We start from the raw sequence: 22,889 nt of genomic DNA on the forward strand, positions 1-22,889 counted from the left end.
GGGAATTCAATCAGTTCCATTCAGCACAGTGCCCTGTACTTCCAGTACTGGAGATTACCCCACACTCACTCTGTCCCCTCAGTTATACATTAGCCTCTCCCTGTTTCTTAACTCTCCAGGCCTTTTCCAGATGATTATTCTGATTATCCCAAAAATAACAGCCAGTAGAATGATCATTGATGCAATGACACTTCTAAGATGGGAGTGTCCCCAATTGTTTTCCAGTATTTCTGAAACAGAATGGAATAATATCAGTGTTGTCTCTGTTTCCAGATCCATTCTAGGTTCTGTGTTGATTGGGGACAATTTTAACTGACCCGACCCATTGAAAATTGATGGGATTAGTTGAAATACTGGTTTGACCCTCACCTGATTTCACTCTCCAGTGTAGTCACTAAAGATCCCATTGATGGGAGTAAACACTGCGTTGTTCCAATCCTGGGGGTTACCTTCCCAGACAGTTCAGTTCCCATTCTCCCTGATGTCCCTGTGTGCTGCTCTTGCTCAATACCCAGGGTTAAAATGGACAGCCCAGGGGGCAGTATCACTGGATGGTTTTCACATCAAACTTCAAAGGGATGAGGAATAAAACGACTGCAGTAAAGTGAGCTCACTTTGTTCAATTTTGTAAGGTTATAAAGTGCCAATTAATGCTCTGATGGTGTAGTGGTAGTGTCCCTACATCTGAATCGGAGGAGAAAATACTGGAGTACTCAGCAGTTCTAGCAGTATCAATGGAGAGGGAAATGTTCAGAAGTTGAAGCGATTTATATTGGAAGTGAAACATTGATTTTGTTTCTCTCTTTCCACAAATGATGCCAGACCAGCTGAGTTTCTGCAGTATTCTTTTCTTCGAATAAGAAGTCAAAATAAGATTGCTTTATCAGCTAAAGTTGTGAAATTGGTGCCTCTTACGGAAGACGGGGGACCCAAAAATAACCTATTATAGGCTCCTGAGGAGCATGCAATCTTCCTGAAAGCTTATGGACATTTTAATGATAGAATTGTGAAAACAAAATTGGTTTTTACCAAATTCAGCACACATCCAGAGAGGAAAAAAGTACAAGGAGAAGTTGTCAGACCCTGCTTCGTGCACATAAAGTGAGAGAGCTAGACCAACAGTTTAACTAGAGTCAGTGAGAGACAATGCCACAGTCAATTAGAACAGAGCGCATGAAGGCTGTACCGAACTGAGTTCTAACTTTAATTAGACTGAGTTTTTTTTTTGAATCAACCTGTCCAGGAATATTATGACACACCTCTGGGGCAGGTGGGACTTAAACCCAGGCTTCTGGCTCAGAGGTAGAGACACTACCATTGTGCCACAAGAGCCCTTACCACCTTTTTAAATGATTTGTGCTGATCCTGAAATATTTCAATAAATCCTTTGGGATTGTTCCAACTCATTTACATTGTTCAGGAGAGGTCCATGCTTGGTCATAAACAGGTCTTTTGTCTAGATTTAAGGGAAACATACATTTCATTTTTGTTGACTGAGTATTGAGGCAAATGACAGTTCAGGCACTGCTACAAAAGAAGCACGATGGTACAAGCAACCAAGAGCTTAGTCAAAAGCTACTGCAATTGGCCAAGGCATGGTTAGGGCATGAAGTAAGTGTGCGAATCCAGCTCAAAGAAAGGCTCCCACAATTGTCCAGAGATTGAGGGACAAACACTGAGACAAGGCTCAGCTGATCAAAGAGAGAGTGGTTGGATTTGTATAAGTGAAAACTGAAGGGTTAAGCTGGCAGTGAAATTGCTCTTGAATTGAGTATTTGTAAAAAGATAGCCTCGGGAAGCAAGATGCAATTTGCTTTAATATAAAACAAAGAACCGCGGATACTGCAGATCTGAAATGGAAGCAGAAATTGCTGAAGAAACTCAGCAGATCTGGCAGCATTGGTGGAGAGAAAGCAGAGTTAACATTTTGAGTCCAGTGACCCTTCTGAAGAAAACTCTGCTTTTTCTCCACTGATGCTGTCAGACCTGCTGAGTTTCTCCAGCAATTTCTGTTTCTGTTGAAACTTTGTTTTGTTGTTTGTGTTAATATCTTTCTGTCTCAGTCATCTAATTTTGTTTCTGTTTCTTGTGTGTAATAAGCCTGTGTTCTGTTTATAGACGATCTGCAGGCTCATGTGAATATGTTTCGGTCTGTATCCAGCACTATAAATGATAAAAATGTTAAGCAAATGATCCATCAAGTCAGATTTCCTTTTAGGATATAACCTGTCCAATAGCTGAGATCATAATAACACATTGTTTTGTCCTTCATATTTAAGGGGCATTCAGTTCTGATAGAGATGAAGAGAAAATTCTTACAAACAGTCATGTGAATCTTTGAAACTTTCCTACCCAGGGCTTTGCAAATGCTCACTGTGGAATGTCCTTAAGGCTAGGACAGGGAGGTGTTTAGGTTGGTCAGGGAATCAAGGCTCCTTAGAAGTAGAGAGGCAAGAGAATTCAATGATGATGACCAGCCACAATCATGTTGAATACCAGAGTAGACTAAATGATGTACTTTGAATCATTATGATGCTAAATGAAATTGCGGTGACAAACTCTTAACTTCATTGAATGGTGGAACAGAGTTAAACCTGTTGACACACACACACAAGCACACACACACGCACACACACACAAACTCCAGTTCCTTATCCCACTGTTAGAGCTTAGGCTGTGCCAAACTGCTGTGTTCAATTTGACCGGAGTATTGATCCTCATCTCCAGCGCTGATTTCAATCTTTTTATGGATCTGATGAGTCCCATCATGGTTCAGTCGAATCCCCGAGGATTGTGTCTCAGACATGACCTCTCCATTCCTTAGCCAGGTCACCTCGATGTCTACAGGATAAAATCCGGTGACCAGGCAGGAGAGAGTGAGCGGCTTGTCCTGACAATTGGGCTCACTCCTGGAGATGAACACTTCAGGCTGAACTGTGATGGGAAAGGGTGGAAACACAAACAATACACAGACACTGATTGGAATCAGAGAATGGTTTCATAGATCAGCGAAGTTAGATCTGAACATGGGATCAAAAACTTTGTAAGGACTGTGTTGCTTGTATCTTTGTATCTTTATAAACTGTGGAGTGTAAGGAGAAAGAATAGTTTTTAAAAACTGGGACTTTCCAGGACAGTTGCATAACGTCACAAGGAAATTGATAGCTGTTGCGAACTCTGTTTTTGATGGTTGTGTGTTTCTGCAATGTGCAGATGATCAGGAATCGAAGAGTCATTTACCAGTTAAGCTGATCTGTTTTTAGTTACCTTAGCAGGTCAGATGTTACACAGACACAGCTATAGAGAGAGACACACATATAGAAGAATGTACTGATGTTCTCCCCAGCAGAAGCGACCTGTTTTCAACAGTCCAAAAACAACTCATTTTAAACTTGAAGACAACCAGTTACCTTTCCCGCTGCGTTTGCTGTGGGCTATGACTTTTGGAGTGAGAAATCAGGGACATTTACTAAGTGAATGAGTCACTCCGTACTTCTAACAATCTATTGGTAACTTCCAGGGAAATCCAACTGAACTCCAGTGTCTGGCTCACTGACATAGGATGATCTCAACGTTGGAATCAGAAAGCAAAGCCCACTGAACTGACTTTCCAGATGTTCTCTACCTCCTTCAATGATCTATTTTCCCCATTTGTCTGTCTGTGTGTGTTTCAGGGATTAATGGATTAGAGTTTTAGTTAGTTATATACCAATAGTCCGCAATAGTCTAATTACTTGTGATAAGTAATAATTCTAGGTTTGCACAGAAACATGATCCATGCTTTCTATAAGAGATAGTAAGAACTGCTGATGCTGGAGTCAGAGATAACACAGTGTGGAGCTGGAAGAGCACAGCAGGCCAGGCAGCATCAGAGGAGCAGGAAAGTTGATGTTTTGGGTCGGGACCCTTCTTCAGAAATGGGGCAGAGCTCCCTTCCCCCTCCCCCATAAAAAAATAAAAGCCCTTCCCTCCTCACTGACCAATCCCCACCACTGCCTACTTGCACTCACCTATCACCATCCCACCTACCTTCCCCAGCCCCACCCCCACCCCCTCTCTCTATTTATTTCAGAGCTCCCTTCCCCCTCCTCCATAAAAAAAAAACTCCTGAACATCCTAGCTGTTCTCTTATTTCAAGGACCGCAACTTTCCCTCTTCAGTGGTCAAAAATGCTCTCGACTGCATCTCTTGCGTTTCCCACACCTCTGCCCTCACGTCCTGTCCACTCAACAAAAACATAGACAGAATCCCCCTTTGTCCTCACGTATCACCCCACTAACCTCTGGATTCAACGTATCATTCTTTGCCACTTCCGCCACCTGCAAACTGACCCCACTACCAAAGATATATTTCCCTCCCCACCCCTATCTGCCTTCCGTAGGGACCGCTCTCTCCGCGACTCCGATTCACACTCCCCACTAGCCCCACTACCCCTGGCACCTTTCCCTGCAACCACAGGAAGTGCTACACCTGCCCCTACACCTCCCCCCTCACCCCCATTCAAGGAACCAAAAACACCTTTCACATCAGACAGAGGTTCACCTACACATCCGCCAATGTGGTCTATTGTATCCGCTGCTCCCGATGTGGCCTCCTCTACATTGGTGAGACCAAGCGGAGGCTCAGAGACCACATTGTAGAGCACCTGCGCTCTGTTCGCGACAAACAACAACACCTTCCAGTTGCGAACCACTTCAACTCTCCCTCCCACTCCCTGGGTGACATGTCCATCCTGGGCCTCCTCCAGTGTCACAATGATGCCATCCAGAAACTGGAGGAGCAGCACCTCATATTCCGTCTTGGGAGCCTACAACCCAATGGTCTCAATGTGGACTTTACCAGTTTCAAAATCTCCCCACCCCTGGCCTCATCCCATGACCAACCCTCCCTCTCATCCCCACCTCCTTGACCCAACCTGTCCATCTTCTCTCCCATCTATCTGCTCCTCCGACCTCACTGACCAATCCCCACCACTGCCTACCTGCACTCAGCTATTACCATGCCACCTACCTCCCCCAGCTCCACCCCTCCTCACTCTATTTATTTCAGGGGTCCCTTCCCCCATTCCCCCATAAAAAATAGCCCCATTTCTGAAGAAGGGTCCCGACCCGAAACATCAACTTTCCTGCTCCTCTGATGCTGCCTGACCTGCTGTGCTTCTCCAGCTCCACACTGTGTTATCCTGTGCTTTCTATAAACCCTGTTCTGAAAGTCAGGTAAGTTGAGGCACTGTGTATACCTTAAAAAGAAACTTTACTATTTGGTATGATTCCAGGAATAGCAAGGTTTGATCTATAGTGCACTGTCCCAGAGGGTTGTAAAAAACAAAATAAATACCGTTCCTTTTCAAGTATTTCTTTCCAGCTTGCAAATATCTCATTAAATACTGAACACATACTTCTTCCAGATGTTCTTTCCATAACTTGTTACAGGATCTAGCAGAATCCAATTTTTCCTTTATCTTCCCTGCATTGTTACTGGATGTGACCCATCTCATTCTGTCTGGCTCGAGGCTGATATAGTCCTTTCCATCAAATCCAAACCGAATTGATCTCTTCAAGGAACCTTTCCTCATTGTATTGTTTTCATTCACCTCCACAATCCTAACCCATTGAAAAATGTGAATTCCTGTCAGTGACCAAAAAAGGAACAACAATCAATTGTGATGGAATATGCTCCACTTACCTGAATGATTTCAGTTCCAGCAACAGGCAAGAGGCTTGAGAGAATCCAGCCAAAGCAACTGCCTAATTGACACTCCATCTATCATCTTAAACATTCACTCCCACCAGCACCAATGCATAGTGATAGCAGTATGTGTTGCTTACCAGGTACACTGCAGCAACTCACCAAGGCTCCTCAACGCAGCACCTCCTAAACCTGCAAGCTCTACCTAAAAGGATAAGTTGTAAAGCTATTTGAGAACCCCTCAAACCTACTCGTTCCTCTCCAAGTCCATCAGAATGTGCACAACATCACTATTCCTCCACAATCACAGGATCAAATTCCAGGAACATCCTTCCAAACAGTAATGGGGCTGAAGAATGGACTACAGCCACAGGCTGAATTTTGTTCTTTTCAGGAAGTGCCAATTTCATTGAGATTCAAGGAGCCTAATGGGTCTTCCTTTTCTATTGTCCCAAACTCTCCTCAATAACTGCCAAACCGTACCCCTTACACCCAATTACAAGCCCAATTCTCCCACTGACAATAGTGAGAGCTCACCACTGTATGGATATCCCAGAATGGACTGGCATCCCTAAAGCTGCTGCCAACTTCCAGAGAATTGAGAAGGTTGCACAGCCAGGCAAGAACTGTTTGTCCAGATCTGTCCTGCACACTTTGTGATAACTAGCACAGAGGAGGAATTTAGTATCTCGCTTTGTGGACTGGCATTTGGAGGTGCTAGTAGGTGGTTGATATAGAGGAGAGGTGTTCTCTTCCCCAAGGAGCAGCAGAGGAAGCCATACCCCACAGCCTGACAACCTGTTGTGTGGTTGCCCCTGGTTCAGTGCAGTGTCAACTGTCTGAGGGAAGGTCCAGCAAGTGGAGGAAGAAGCTCCTTGACCTTCTCTGTTCTGTCAGAGTAAGGGCCTCTATGAGTTATCTGCTGCTTCACACACAGTCTATCTCAGCCAATGCACCGACTTCCCATCAAGGCTCATCTTGACTACTTACACTATCACATGCAACATCTTCCCTCTCTTGCTCTCTCGCTGCCTCTCATCCCTCCCTAATATCCCACAGCACTAACCCTGCATGGTCTGTATGTTGCCTACTCACTGCTCAGAGACACATCAGCTTTATCCCACCTGGACCAGAACTAACAGCCGTGCCACCTACTTTGTTTGTCTTTAATTGCTCAATTTCTCTAATACCAGAAGAAAACAGCCCACAATAAGGCAAAAAGAGTCAAATGGGTGGTGAGCTGCCTGGCATTCAGCTCCTCACTGCTTACAGGGAGAGGATCCTAACCCTGACTGTCCCAAGCAGATGAATGACTGTGTCTAAGCCCCTAGACAAGTATCAGGGCTGCCCCTTGACGTACTGTGCTGGGACCCCCTCTCTCATGGCTGTCTGCCTTGACTTGGCTGAGGACTGCTTCAACCAGGACAACCTTCCTGGCTTTGTGTCTTCGCTAAAGGTATAGCAAGACAAAAATAATACAAGTCTGGTCGTTCTGACTGAGGGAAGAAACACAAAAAAGCAGGGCTGTAGTGAGCATCCAGACAGGCTCAAAGTGAGAGGAAGTAAACAGCCCCGGGATACTGCCTGGTCTAGTATGTGAGCTGGGTGCCCCGTCGCTGTGTGAGAAATGTTTTTGCAAAGTGGCTGGCAAATATCTAATGCCCAGCTCTGTGTGTATGGGGAGTGTATGCAGCTGCAATGAGAAAGAGATACTAATGCCAGGTGTCCAGGTTGGCAGCTTAGAGGGACAGGTAATGAATTTCACAGGTTTACCACCTACTGCGTGAAGACATTTCTCCTCATCTCAATCCTAAATAGTTTATCCCTTATCCTTAGGCTGTGACTCCCATTTCTGGACTCCTGCACCATTGGGAACATCCTTCCTGCAGTACCCTGTCTTGCCCTGTTCAACTTTTATTGGTTTCTATGAGATCCTCACTCATTCTTCGGAACTCCAGCAAATATAATCCTAATCAATTGAACCTCTCCTCATACATTAGTGCTGTCATTCCAGGAATCAGTCTGGTAAACCCTCACTCAAGAACAAGAATATCCGTCCTCAGATATGGAGAACAAAATGGCACACTATGTTCCTGGAGTGGTTTCACCAAGGCTCTTGCATAATTGCAGCAAGACATCCCTGCCACCTTCACTCAGATTCTCTCACTATGAATGCCAACATACCATATCTGCATCCTCCTCACTGTTCACCTTCTCACCCAGCTTTCTGTCATCTGCAAGTTTGGAGACATTACACTTTGTTATATCATCAAAATCTTTAATATATATTGCGTATGGCTGAGTTCCTGGCACTGATCCCTGCAGTACCCCAAAATTCACCACCAGCCAACTGGAAAAAGACTGCTTTGTTTCCTTTCTATCCATCTCAATTTGCTATCCCCTGTGCTTTAATTTTACATGACAATCCCTTATGTGGGAACATTGTCAAGAGACTTCTGAAAGTCTAAATAAAACAACATTGCACTGGCTGCTTCTCAACAACTCTACGAGTTACATTCTTATAGAATTCTGGTAGATTTGTCAAGCGTGATCTCTCTTTTGTAAAACCATGCTGACTCTGTCTGATCCTGCTACTCCTTTTCAGCACTCAGCTATTAAATCTTCTATAATGGACTCTAGCATTTTCCCCAGATGCAGCATTGGACTTACTGGTCTATAATTCTAGTTTTCTCCCTGCCTCCTTTTTAACACAGGGGGGTTATGTTACCTAATCTTCAATGTGCAGGAACTGTTCCACAGTCGATAGAATTTTGGAAGATTCCTCACCAATGCATCCATTATTTCCATGGCCACTTCCCATCATGTTCCCCCACTCTATATCACTACTAATACTGATTTCCTTCTGTTCTTACTCTTGCTAAACCATGTGTTCCCAGACATTTTTGGTATGAACTTTATGTCCCCCTTTGTGAACACAGAACTAAATTCTGTAGTTAGTTGGTTCACCATTTCTTTGTTCCCCATTATAAGTCGCCTTGTTTCTGACTGTAAGGGACCTATACTTGTCTTCACCAATCTTTATCTATTCACACACCTAAATAAACTTCTACAATTAGTTTTTATGTTCCCCACAAGCTGACTCTCGTACTCTATTTTCCCTTTCTAAATCAATGCCTTTACCCTCCTTTGTTGAATTCTAAACTGTTCCCAATCCTCAGGTCTGTTTTTTTTTCTGGCCAATATGTACACCTCGTCCTTGGATCTGCTACTATTTCTAATTTCCTTTGTAAGCTTATTCTATGTAGCTTCAGGACCCTAGTGCAAGAATCAAACACATCACCCTCCATATTGATGAGGTCTTCTAACGTATGGTGGCCGCTCATCCACAAGGGGCATGGCACAACTGAATTGCCAATTATTCCTTTCTCATTGCACAATACCCAATCTCATTTGGCCTGTTGTCTAGTTGGTTCCTTAATGTATTTGGTCCAGAAAATCATCCCGTAAAGACTCCAAGATTCCTCCTCTATGCTATTGGCACTAATTTGATTTGCCAAAAGTATGTACAGATTAATGTCATCCATAATCACAGATGTTCCTTTATTGCATGTGTTTCTAATGTCCTGTTTAATGTGATTCTCATCATCACCCCTACACCCACTAACGTTTCTGCTTCTCAGCTCTGCCCATATAGACTCCACATCATTGGAGCTAATATCCTTCCTTACTACTGCATGAATTTCCTCTTTAACCAGCAATGCACCTCCACCACCGGTTCCTTTTTGCCTGTTCTACCTAAATACTGAATACTCCTGAATATTCACTTTGCATTTCAGGTCACCCTGCAGTCAGGTCTCCTTAATTCAGATGATATGGTATCTGTTTTTGTTTAGTTGCACAATTAATTCATCCATGTTATTGAGAGTTATAGAGTAATAGAAATGTTCAGAACGGAAAACAGACCCTCTGTCCAACTCATCCATGTTGACCAGATTTCCTAAATTAATCTAGTTCCATTTGTCAGCAATTGGCCCATATCCCACTAAACCCTATTCATAAACCTGTCCAGATGCCTTTTAAATGCTGTAAATATACCAGCCTCGACCACCTCCTCTGTCAACTCATTTCATACACACACATGAAAAAGTTGCCCCTTAGGTCCATTTAAATCTTTCCCCTCGCACCTTAAATGTATGACCTCTAGTTTTGGACTCCCCTACCCTGGGGAAAAGACCTTGGCTATTCATCCTATCCATGCCCCTCTTGATTTTATAAACTTCTATAACGTCACCCCTCAGCCTCCGATGCATCAGGGAAAATAGTCGCAGCCTATTCAACCTGTCCCTATCGCTCAAACCCTCCAAACCTGGCAACGTCCTTGTAAATCTTTCTGAACCCTTTCAAATTTCACAACTTCTTTCCTAAAGCAGGGAGACCAGAATGAATGCAGTATTCCAAAAATGACCTAACCAATTTCCTGTACAGCTGCAGCATGACCTCCCAACTCCTATACTCAATGCACTGACCAACAAAGGCAAGTATATCAAAAGCGTTCTTGACTGTCCTATCTACCGGTGACTCCACTTTTAACGAACTATGAACCTGCGCCCCAAGGTCTCTTTGTTCGGCAACACTCCCCAGGCCCTTACTGTTAAGTGTATAAGTCCTGCCCTTGTTTGCTCTGGCAAAATGCAGCACCTCACATTTATCGAAACTAAACTCCACCTGCCACTTTTCAGCCAATTTGCCCATTGGATCAAGGTCCCGTTATACTCTGAGCTTGTCTTTTTTAACATTACTGTTTGATCTTGGCCCTTGATTTCTCTGCCTATCACTTTTCTGTCTTGTTTTCTTGTCCTTATTTCTCTTTCCCTTGCCACCCTGCATAGGTTCCTATTGCTGGGGGATGGTCTGAGTGGAGTGACCCAGGGGTCAGTGCTGGGGGATGGACTGAGTTGAGTGCTCATGGTAGATCAGTCAGAGAATTAATTGTCTTTGACTCAAGATAGTTTCAACAGGAACATGGATCCTTCCTCTAAACACACACACACACACACACACACACACACACACACACAAACACACAAGCACACATGCACACACACACACACACACACACACAAGCGCACATGCACACACACACACACGCACACACACACACACACAAGCACACATGCACACACACAGAGAGTCATTTTAATATCATGTTAATTCTTCATGAATGAGGGACTGCCCATATACTTGATCCTCTCCACTTTATCTCTCTGAGATATTTACTAAAAAGATTCCTATTCTCTTTTCACACCGCCTCCTGGGTCCACATTGTCCGTTCTGTAATACCGAACAAGTTCGAGCCCACTCCATAAATATATATGTGAATTAAAACACAGTGAGGTGATTGGAGTTCTGCAGCAAGCTGCCCATTCCTGGATGGTTGCAATTATCTCACCAGTCTCCCACTCGCTAAATCACAAATCTATCTCCTGAACTTCATCATTTTAACAAACTTTCTAAAAAAGAGAAGGAACAGAATAACACTCCCTGTTTCCATGCTCATGGTGTCTCATACAATGTACATCACAGTCTGCCATATAACTATGGCTTGCTAGCTGTCTCACACTTGGTATTCAGCAGAGTCAATGGATAATTCAGCATCACTTCTTATGATACCATGCCTTTCTCTTGAATAGGGGTTTTGACACCATGGTGGAGAGATGTCTGATTCGGAAGCAATTGGTAAACAGCTTTGAGCTCCCTCAGTGTTATTTAAGTGACAAAAGAAACATCAGTGTGTGGAGTCAGGCTCACAGAGACCCAAGGCTTTGGTTTTGCTTTCAGTTGGGGTTTGGAGTTGGCTATTGAAGCTCATAGATACAACTCACTTTCTCTGCTGCAGCAAAAAGCTTGAGTTCTCTCTTTGCTGCTAGATTGTTTCTTTTGGTGTTTTTCCTGGACTGGAGAGGAGATAGCACATGAGGAAAATCTATTTTGCAGAATTTGCTTTTGCCAAGGCTTTGTTTACGGGATGCTGATATATTGGAACAGTTGATGATTACTCGTTAAATAGCATATTAGTTTGCTCAGTATTTCAATAGTGTTAAAGTCATGCCAATTATTCCTTTTCTTTGTTTGTGTTTTAACTGCGTTGTATGAATAAAATGTGTTTTGCTTAAACCCTAGTAGTGGTCCAATCAAATCATATGTGGAACACAGTGCCTTACATTTGCCTTTAAATAAAATAAAAAAGTTAGGGTCTAGGCTATCACCTTGATATATTTTGAGGGGCTTGGTTTGGTTCATAACACACTGACCTTCCTAATTGTCTGGTTTGTACTTTTCATCATTGTACTCAGAAGCTGTTTTGCACTTTCTGATAGTGTCTTCATGAGCCTTGTGATACATTTCCAGTATTCCACAACAAAAGAGTCTGCCATGAAGTGCAGTTTAGGGATGGTCTGACTGATATTAGTGTCAAAATAATCAACCTGAACTCCATTTACCATTACAATACTAGTAACCTAATAACTAGTAACAATACTAGGCATATCACGAATGCCAGAAACTGGTGAAAATGTGTCACTGTCTGTAAAACAAACAAGAGACAGGTTACTAGCCATTTACACAGATTACTATGTGCTTCAAGTAGGCCCCATCCACACCATGATAGTCTTCCACAATCCACCACTTTATCACACTGTCAAAGTGCTGTCTGATATTATAAACAGAAATATATTCAACTGGGTTAGAATTAGATGCTGCAGCCTCTCATGTATAGGAATTAAGCACAGAATCAGTCTCGCACACAATCTAGGGGTTGGAGAGTTAACACAGACGATCACTAACCTGGAACAGGAACCTGGGACATACGCAGTACGGGATTAATCGAGATCTATAGCCTGGGATCTATTATTAATCTGGAATACTAATCTGGTCACACCCCATCTATCACTAACCTGGAACAGGATTCGTTATTGAAACTAAGAGAAACAGGAATATTTGGGCGAATAAAGTGTGAGACCATGGGGGACAATAATTGTGTGAATAGTCGCTCTGTCAAACAGAAGGATGGACAATCCAATGTAGGATCTCCACTGTCCTTCACTGAGATTTTTAATCACCCCTTTATACACGGCCAGTAGGAAGTTGGTGGTCTGAGATAACCCGGCGTATTCAACCATGAGCTTGGGGTAGGTTAAACATGAAGTATCCTTCTTCTCCCTGCAGTGTTTACAAGACTTTACATCAGGAGTGATGAAGCTGTTGGATTCCAATTGATGTGAAAATTAAAATTGTCCTTTGGAACCATTTCCCGTTTGCTCCGAGCTTCTCTGATCTCAGGATTTCTACATCCTGAGAACTGGATACAAATCCCATCAGAGTCTCCCAGACTGTGCTGCCTTCAATGTGTAAAATATCAGGCTGGCTGTCTAACAGTTGGCTGATCAAACATCACCCATTTCAAACTCTCACCAAGAGATTTACATTCACCCCAGTGGTAGGTAAACCTTTAAAGACAAGGTTTAGTTGACCTTATCAAACTGAAATGAAATTGTTTGGGTGAATTATTTGATTAAATCTCCAGATAGAAGGAAAACTCACAGAGTTTGTCAAGCAAATATGAACATAGAACATAGAACAGTACAGCATAGTACAGGCCCTTTGGTCCACGATGTTGTGCCAACCTATTATCCTACTCCAGGATCAAACTACCCTGCATACCCTACATTTTACTATCATCCATGTGCCTAACCAAGAGTCGCTTAAATGTCCCTAACGTATCTAATGCTCAAAAGTATTTTGATAGGGAAGGAACGAAAAAGGAGAATGTGTTACTTGTTACAACTCAGAGTGAAGAACTAAATTCAGATGATTCAGAATTTGATATTTCTCAAATTAAATTGGACAATGAGAGTGTTCTTTAAAATTGGGATAAATTATTGACTTACCTTCCAGAGGAAAATCAAAATGACTTAAATGAGTTATTACAATCACATGGAGAGATACGTGCAAATAAGCTGGGAAGTCCTCAATTGATTCTGCATGATATAGGATATAGGAAATGCTGCTTCAACTGAGCAACATCCTTATAGAACTGAACGTCTAAAATTGCCACAGAATCAAAAAGAGATCGAAACCATGCTCAGAGACAACAGAATTGAAGTGATTTGCAGCGAATGGAGCTCACCCATAATGATGGTGCCAAAACCAGATGCTGTCCAACGATTATGTGTAGATGATCGCAAAGTCAATGCAATTACGAAATGCGATTTATATCGTATTCCATGGGTGGAAAACTCTATTGTGAACGTGGGAGAAGCAACTTATATTTCTAAGCTGGACTTACTCAGAGGATACTTGCAGGTACCTTTATCTGAAAAGCAAAGGAAATTTTAGCTTTCCTGACACTGAGTTTACCAGTTTAAATTCATGCCATTTGGTATGAAAAATGTGCCAGCCACATTTCAAAGACTAACTAATAAGGCCATTTTGGTATTACCCAGTTGTGTGGTGTACGTAGATGATCTTGTGATTTTTAGTCACACATGGAAAGAATACTTAGAGCATCTGTTGGAATTGTTTGAATGACTTCAATAAGCAGGCTTGCTGATAAACCTGGCTAAGAGTAAATTTGCAAATGTCTAATCACATTCCTAGACCATATCATTGGACATGGACAGATGGCCCTATGGTTTGTGAAAACAAAGATTATTCTGGAGTTTTCAATACCAATGACAAAGAGGAAAGTATGACAATGCCTGAGACTGAGTGATTTTTATTTTCAGGACTGAGAGTCAACATAGATGCTGAATGAGTAAAGGCCTTCTATCATGGTGCGCTTAGAGATTGGTGATCTTATAAAACTCCTGGAGTTGGTTGTCTGATTGACATGATGTGTATTGTAAAGATAGCCTTTAGTTGTAAATGTAGTGAAACAGCTCAGAGAGCCACATACTGCATTGAAAGATACACATTTTTTACTTAGAGTAATGCCATGTTTGATCTAATAATGAACATAGTTTTACAATTTTTTGGAACATGCATACATTTTGGGGAAAAACGGTCTATTTCTATTTATATCATCAATGCTTAGAACTAACTAAAAGTGCTAATAATTGAGGTTTGTCATCGATAAATAATTGTCAGCGGTTGATTGTCTGAATTCTTTGTTCATGATTTCTCAAGAAAGGCTTAATTCATTCGATTTAGCAGCTTGAGTGTCCCCGCATCAGCAGTTGTTGAAAATCGGTTCAATGTGAACTGGGGGAAGTTAATGCCATTCATGGGTCGCAGGTCACTGCTAAACCTTGGCTGGCTGGGAATTCCGCAGATCCTGGTGTTCTTCCTGGTACTAAATCCAATTCAGGACACAGACACAAAGGAGACACTCAGGCCCCTTGAAGGTAGGTGGGGTGGAGTGATGGGGACAGGAGAGTGCAGAGAGAGAGAGAGAGAAAAGCACCCAGGCTTACCCCCAGGGCCAGGGCTCTGACTTATGAAGAAGGGAGAATTGGGCTATTTTACCAGGAAAGGAAGCACCTGATGGGATTTATAAAGCATTAAACAGTCTGGGCAAAGAAAATCTGACAGTAGCTTTAAACTAAGCTCAGACATTCAGAACAGGAAGACAGAGTTACATGGGGAGAGATTCTTCACACAGACAATAATCCATGAGCTATATCTAATAAAGAGATCTAGTGTGGGGGCTTATGAAGTGGATTTATTTTCAGAAAGTCCACTGTGGGGCTTTTAATTTCAGTGAATCCAGTGAAGGGGTTGATGATAAGACTCAGGTACAGAGGATCCAGTGTCGGGTTTACGGTGAGAGTCGGATACAGAGAATCCAATGTAGGGATTGGTGAGAGTTGGGTACAGAGAACCTAGTGTGTAGGGGGGATTGATGGTGAGAGTCGGGTACAGAGAGCCCAGTTCACTGCACTCTCCTTCTACCAGTAACTGTTGTGTGAGAACACATTTCTCCATTAATCCAAATGGACTAGACACTGTCACATCCCTTCCTCCTGTAGGATTTGAACAGATCTAACAAAACAAAACTGGATAGCCATGAGGCCCTGTGAGCCATCAACTGCAACAGAATTATATTCCAATACAATGTACAGCCTCATGGCTCAGCATATCCCCCACTCCCTCATTGCCATCGAGCCAGGGAATCCCCTGTGACTGAAGCTCCATGTCTCTTCTCACACCCAGCCATACTGGCTCAGAGCCTGAAAAATCACCTGGCTGCGCTTGAGCTTCCACATCACTGAGACTAGGCAATTGCTCATATTTTTACATAAGAATATAAGAACTTGGAGCAATAGCAGGCATTTTAGTCCCTTGATCATGGGTGATATCATTTGGTTCTCAATTCCATTTTCTTGCCTAAATCTTTTTCTTGTTACAAGCTAAAAATCAGTCTATCTCCTTAAATTTGTTCAGTGTCCGGTGTTCACTGCCCTCTGCGGCAGAGAATTCTACAGATTTGTAACCTTTTGAGAGAAGTAATTTCACCTCATTCCTGTTTTAAATCTGCTCACCCTTATCCTAAACTGTGACCTCTTAGTCCTACATTGACCGACTTGAGGAAGTGTCTGCTCTACGTCGACTTTGTCAATCCCCTTCAGCATCTTATGTACTTCAATTAGATTTCCGCATAACAGGCAGCATAAACTAAAAGAAAGGGTTTATGAAAATGCCAAAAAAAAAGCTGAATTGGAAAAATGCAAAGACCAGCACAGGGCCACAAAGCAGTTTACAAAAGTGACTAAAAGGGGTTGCGAAAGGAAATTTGAAATGGACTTCAAAATCAAGAAGAAGAAATATTATAGTTAAATAAAGACAAACGGGGTAGCCAGGGGCAATACCGGCCAATTAAAGATTGAATGATCATGGGGAAATGACAGCATGTTGAATAATTACTTCACCTCATTATTTACAGTAGAAAAGGATCACAGCTAGCTAGAACTTCCAAAGAAATGAATAGTGGATTGGGACATTGAACTGAATAACATTAAAGTCAGTAAAACATCAATAATCAAGGAATTAAGTAAAATAGAGTGACAAGTTCCTGGGACCTGACAGTTTCCATCTGAGGATATTAAAGGAAGTAGGGGAACACATTGTAGATGCCCGAATTGTAAGCTTTCAGAGTTCCCAAGATATATGAGTTGTCCATCTGGATTAGAAAATTGCATGTGTCAGTCTGTTCTGTCAGGATCTCCATGTGAGGATCTATGTTAGGGCTTCAATTATTTACATTATTTATTAATTACTTTAATAATGGCATAGAAAGTCATAAATCCAAACGTGTTGATGATAGAAAGTTAAGTGGCATTGTAGACAGTGTAGAAGTAGACGATAGCATAAAATTACAAAGGGGTATTGATAGGCAAAGTTAATTGGGAAAAATGTTGTAGCTGGACTTCAATATAGCAGGTGTGAGTGGACCAAAACAGGATAGATAAGGGTAGGTTCAAGAAGGTATGAAGTTAAATACAGCGGCTATCCAAAGAGACTTGAGGTTCAGATGCATCGATCTTTGCAATGTCACAAAAAGGTGCAGAAAATAACGAAGAAAGCTAATCGAACTCTGGCCTTTGTATCTAGAGAACTGAAGGATGCAGAAATTACTTTGCAGCTACACGAAACCCTGGTCAGATCCCAGATAGAGAACTGTGAGCAGATCTGGGCACCACACCTTAGGAAGGATGTATTTGCGTTGGGGCTCAAAACAGTTTGCAAGAATGATTATCTGGACTTCAGATGTTAAGTTATGACGAGAGATTATACAAACTAGGCCAGTTTTCTCTAGAATTCAGAAGGTTCAAAGCTTAAACTGTAAGTCTTCTAGATTAATTCCAGAGATGATAGGCTTGTCTTATGAAAAGTTATTGAACAGTTTGTACTCACTAGATTTTAGAAAAAGGAACAGGAGTAGGCCATTCAGCCCCTCAAGCCTGTTATCCTACTCAATAAGATTGAGGTAATCAGATTAAAATCATTGTTATTAAGATGAAAAGATAGGTTAGATAAAGATAAACTATTTCCATTCGATGGAGATTCTAGAACTAGGGGACATAATCTAAAAATTAAGGCCAAATCATTCAGGAGAGATGCTAGGAAGCATTTGTACACACAGGGTGGTAGGGGTTTGGAATTCTCTTCCATAAATGTCAGTGGATGTAGACCAGTTATTAATTTTAAATCTGAGATAGATAAATTTATGTTAAGCAGAAGTATTAATAGATACAGGTCCACGGCATATCCTTTGACAGTAAGTAGAGTTAGACTACAGGTCAATCACAATATTGTTAAATGGTGTAACAGGCTAGAGGGGATGAATGGCCTCCTCCCATTTTTGTGTTCTTATGTTCTAAACTCTAGTAAGTTGAGGCCTAAATTGGTCAATATCTCCTTTAAAATAAACCTATCATCTCTGGAATAAAACAGTGAACCTGCAGGTTAAGATCGAGGAAAGGATCAAGTTTCAATGCAAGTAGGGCACAGTCTTCAAAGACTGTTATATTATTGGCTTCTCCAGTCTGTAAACAGAACTTGTTTTACCCCAATGTGTTTTATTCAGAGTTTCTGATTGGAATAGGGACAGTGGATTCCCAGAATGTTGCTGATTCTTTTCTCCACCTCCCTGTATTTTTTCCTGGGTCTCTCCTGTGGAGTACGGAATTCAGCTTTCCATTCTCACTCTCTGTTCTCCAGCTCAGGGTGAGAACAGAACTTTCCTGGAACTTTACTTGATGGATTTGTCAGTGTTTCATAGGAGAACTGGTCTCTCTCCAGTCTGGGTCTGAGCCAGTTTAACAATCCCTCAGGGACTGGGGGCTCAGGTTGATAACCCTCCCCGGAAGGCAGGGACATGAGCAGATTCACCCTCGATCTCTGGGCTGATATTGAAAGCAACCAGGGAGACGTTAAAATGAAATAAGATCCTATTAATCAACTCCCAATGAGAGCAGAGTGCCAAGTGAAAGAAAGCCATGATATGGAGGTACTGGTGTTGACTACTGATCAGCACATCAGGTGAAGTGTTGCTCATTTCACCTGATGAAGGAGCAGTGATCCAGAAACTTGTGATTTCAAATAAACCTGTTGAACTATAACCTGGTATTGTTTGACTTCCCACCAAGTGAAATGGTGATGGGTGATTGTATTGGTAAGCAGCATTCCCACTCAGGCCACGGTGCTGATAGGCAGCATTTTTATAGCAGCCAAGGACTGCATTTACTCATCGCTTCCTGGTCTGTGTTGAACAATGTTCACTGACTCTGATTTTGAAAGTGAGCGAAGCTTGAGTTTAAAGTGAGAGAAGTTATAATAACCATAACCACAGCCAGAATTATTGGCAGCATGACTTGCATCACTGGCCTACAACCAGTATTACTGGCACCATGACTAATATTACTGGCACCACAACTAGTAATTCTGCTGCCATGACTTGTAAAACTAGTGCTCCAGCCAGCAATACTGTCACCATGACCAGTATTACTGACAACATGACAAGTACTACTTGCATGATGATGAGAATTACTGTCACTGCAACCAGTATTACTGGCATCATGACCAATCATATTGATGATATGGGCAATATTTTTGGTGTCACACCCAGCATAACTGGTATATTGGTGCTCAAATTCCACAGTGTACTGTTTCTCTACTGGTACCAGAACTGCTGGACTTTCCCTCTGGGTGACAATGAAAAAGCTAGAGGCCTGAGTGGAGGTAGGGCACTGTTTCCAGGTTCCTGCATTGCTTTTCCCTGTGACTGAAGTTTCATGTACAGCTTCCTAATCAACCTGTTCAGAGATGTTATTACATACTGGTGGAGGAAGTGGAACTTGAACCCATATTATTTGGCTCAGAAGAAGTGTCACCAGTCTGTGCCACAAGATCCTCTCAGTAAAGCTCCCTAATGCCTGGATGACCAGAATAAATAAAGTAGTACATGACATTGTTTAGACCCCTTTTGGAATACTGCATGCAATTCTTCTCCCCCTGCTTTAGGAAAGATGTTGTGAAACTTGGAAAAGATTTACAAAAATGTTGCCAGGGTTGGAGGCTTTGAGCAATAGGGAAAGGCTGAACAGACTATGGCTATATTCTCTGAAGCATCGGAGGCTGAGGGTTGACCTTACAGAGGTATATAAAATCATGAAGGGCATGGAGTGGGGAGGCCCAAAACTGGAGGGTGTACATTTAGCGTGAGAGGGGAAAGATCTAAGAGCAACCTAAGCGGCAACTTTTTCACGTAGAGGGTGGTGCATTTATGGAATGAGCTGACAGAGGACTTGGTGGACGCTGGTACAATTACAACCTTTAAAAGGCATCTGGATGGGTAAATGAATAGGAAGGGTCTAGAGGGATATGGGCCGAATGCAGGCAAATGGGACTAGATTAATTTAGGATATCTGGTTGGCATGGTCAAATTGGACTGAAGGGTCTATTTCCATGATATACATCTGTATGACTCTATGATCGATGACTCAAAGAGGTGAATGGAATACCATCTGGTGTCCCTCTGCTTTCCACCTGGATTATTTTTACTGCGATTTTACATTAAAGCCTAGATGTTGGTAGAATAAGTGAGCTCGCACATGTCATCCACTCTGAAGCAGAGAAAGGATATCTCTTTATGGTGCACCAGTTTGGAAATGACAGATAAATTGTCAGCATAATTAAGCAAGGAACAAAACATTTCCCAAAACAGCTTCCCTGAATTGGCAGTCTGATTGGGCAATGTGTTTACTGTGAGGGAGCAGTAGGATCCCAGTAACTCGACTCTCTGGGGCTGGTGGGTGAGGTATGTCCATGCTCACACAGAGTTTCAGTCGCAGAGCCTGAATCTCCACTTGTCTGACTTTGTTCCTCCTAGTAACTTGACAGACAACTGCCTCTCACTTTACTGGGTGTTTTTCTGAGACTTGCTAGTCATTCGTTCTGTTCTGCAGTGAGAAGCAAACAATCAATGTTCAAGTTCAAAAATAAGATAAAGTCTTGATAGAACAAAAACAAAGTTGCTGGAAAAGCTCAGCAGGTCTGGCAGCATCTGTGAAGGAGAAAACAGAGTTAACGTTTCGGGTCCGGTGACCCTTCCTCAGAATTCTCGAGTCTTGATAACCCTTTCTGCTTTATGTAAACAGCAGTTGTTTCCCCTTTGGAGTATTTGATTCCCAGTTCCTAATTGGAAAAGGGACAATGGATACATAGAATGTTGCTGATCCTTTTCTCATCTCCCTATGTTTTTTCTGGGTCCATCATGGCAAATACAGAATTCAGCTTTCCATTCTCTCTCTCTCTCTGGGGTGAATGTGAATCTCTTGGTGAGAGTTTGAAATGGGGGATGTTTGACCAGCCACCTGTTATACAGCCAGCCTGATATTTTACACATTGAAGGCAGCACAGTCTGGGAGACTCTGATGGGATTTGTGTCCAGGCCTCCTGACAGCAAGATGTAGAAACCCCGAGATCAGAGAAGCTCGGAGCAAATAGGAAATGGTCCAAATGAATAATTTTAATATTCACATCAATTGGGAGAAACCAATCAACTTCATCACTCCTGGTCTAAAGTCAGTAAACACTGTGCGGAGGACAAAGATTCTCCATGTTTAAACCACCCCGGGCTCAGCAGTGATGCCCTCATGGTTGAATAGGTTGGATTATCTCCGACATCAACATCCTACTGGCTGTGTACAAAGGGGTGATTAAAAAGGTCAGTGAAGGACAGTAGAGATCCTGCTCTGGATTGTCCATCGCCCTGTTTGACAGAGAGTCTGTTCACACAGTGAATGTCCCCCATGATCTCACACTTCATCTTCCCAAATATTCCTGTCTCTCCTCATTTCAATCCAGATTCACTCACTCCCCATCTTTTCTGGTTATGGCGATAAACTACCCACCTACTGATTGCCAATTTGTCTTTGAGAAGTTGGTGTTGAATTGTCTCCTTGAACCACTTAAGTCCATATGTGTAGGGACATCCACAATCTGGAGTGAGTTTGAGGATTTTGACCCAGTGATACTGAAGAATCAGCAAAATAGTCCTAATTCAGGAAGGTATGCAACTTGGATTGGTACTTGCAGATGATGATGTTCCCATACATCTGTTACCTTTGTACTTCTAGATGGTGGAGGCCAAGGGTTTAGAAGACTTAGGAAGAAAGACTGTTGAGAGAGTCTTGGTGACTTTCTGCAGTACTCCTTATAGATGAGATGCATTGATACCACTTAGCATCTGTGTGAATGGAATGAATGTTGAGGGTGGTGGATGGGAGACCAGTCAAGTGGGCTGCTTTGGCCTGGATGGTGTCAAACTTCTTGAGATGCACTCATCAAGGCAAGTGGGGAGTTTTACATCACCTTGCAGATGGTTTTGGGGAGTCAGGAGGTGAGTTCCAAGCTTTTGACCTGCCCTTGTAGCAACAGTATAAATATGGTCCTTCTAGTTCAGTTTCTGGTCAATGGTAACCTCTAGGTTCTTGATAATAGAGAACTCAGTGATGATAATGATGTTTAAGATCAAGTCGCGATGGTTGGAGCTGATTATTGCCTGGCACTTGTGCAGCAGAACTATTGCTTGCTGCTTATCAGTCCAATCTGGATGTTGTACAGGTTGCTGCACTCAGACAAGACTGATTTATTATGTGAGGAGTTGAAATGGTGATGAACATTGTGAAACCATCAGTGAGCATCCCCAGTTCTAACATTGTGATGGAGGGAAGGTCATCGATGGAGCAGCTGAAGATGATTGGTCTCGGACACTTCCCTGAAGAAGTGTTGGCTCTGAAATGATTGATCTCCAATAAGCTCAGCCGTCTTCCTTTGTGCTCAGTATAACTCAATGAGTGAAGTATTCTTTACTTGTTTGCCTTTGACTCCAGTTTTGCTGAGACTCTTTGATGTCATATCAGTCAAATGTTGCCTTGATGCCCAATCACCCTCATATCAACTTTGGAGATCAGCCCTTTCATCTTTATGTAGACCGGAGCTGTAATCATTGGTGGTCCCTCATAGATGAGGATGACTTTCTTCTACTTTCAGGGTGAGTCCGTAAGTGGCTGTACAGACAGATGTGGCTTCCGCAGAGTCTGCTACACTTGGGACAGAAGTGTGGCAGTGCACTCCTTATGTTGTTTTCACCTGGCTTCTGCTTTTTCTCGATGGCAAGTCTTGAGGCATTTGATGCCCTCCCGGATGCTCCTCCTCCATCTTGGACAGTCTTGTCCCAG

At 42.5% G+C, this 22,889-nt stretch overlaps 1 pseudogene; it reads right to left on the reverse strand.

Moving 5' to 3' along the window:
• Window positions 1–78: 78 nt before the first annotated feature.
• LOC109915363 lies at window positions 79–22,869 on the reverse strand (annotated as a pseudogene).
• Between the last annotated feature and the right edge of the window lie 20 nt (window positions 22,870–22,889).

The sequence above is a fragment of the Rhincodon typus genome, chromosome 35, assembly GCF_021869965.1.
Source record: "Rhincodon typus isolate 14 chromosome 35, sRhiTyp1.1, whole genome shotgun sequence".
In the NCBI taxonomy this organism is placed as follows: Eukaryota; Metazoa; Chordata; class Chondrichthyes; order Orectolobiformes; family Rhincodontidae; genus Rhincodon; species Rhincodon typus.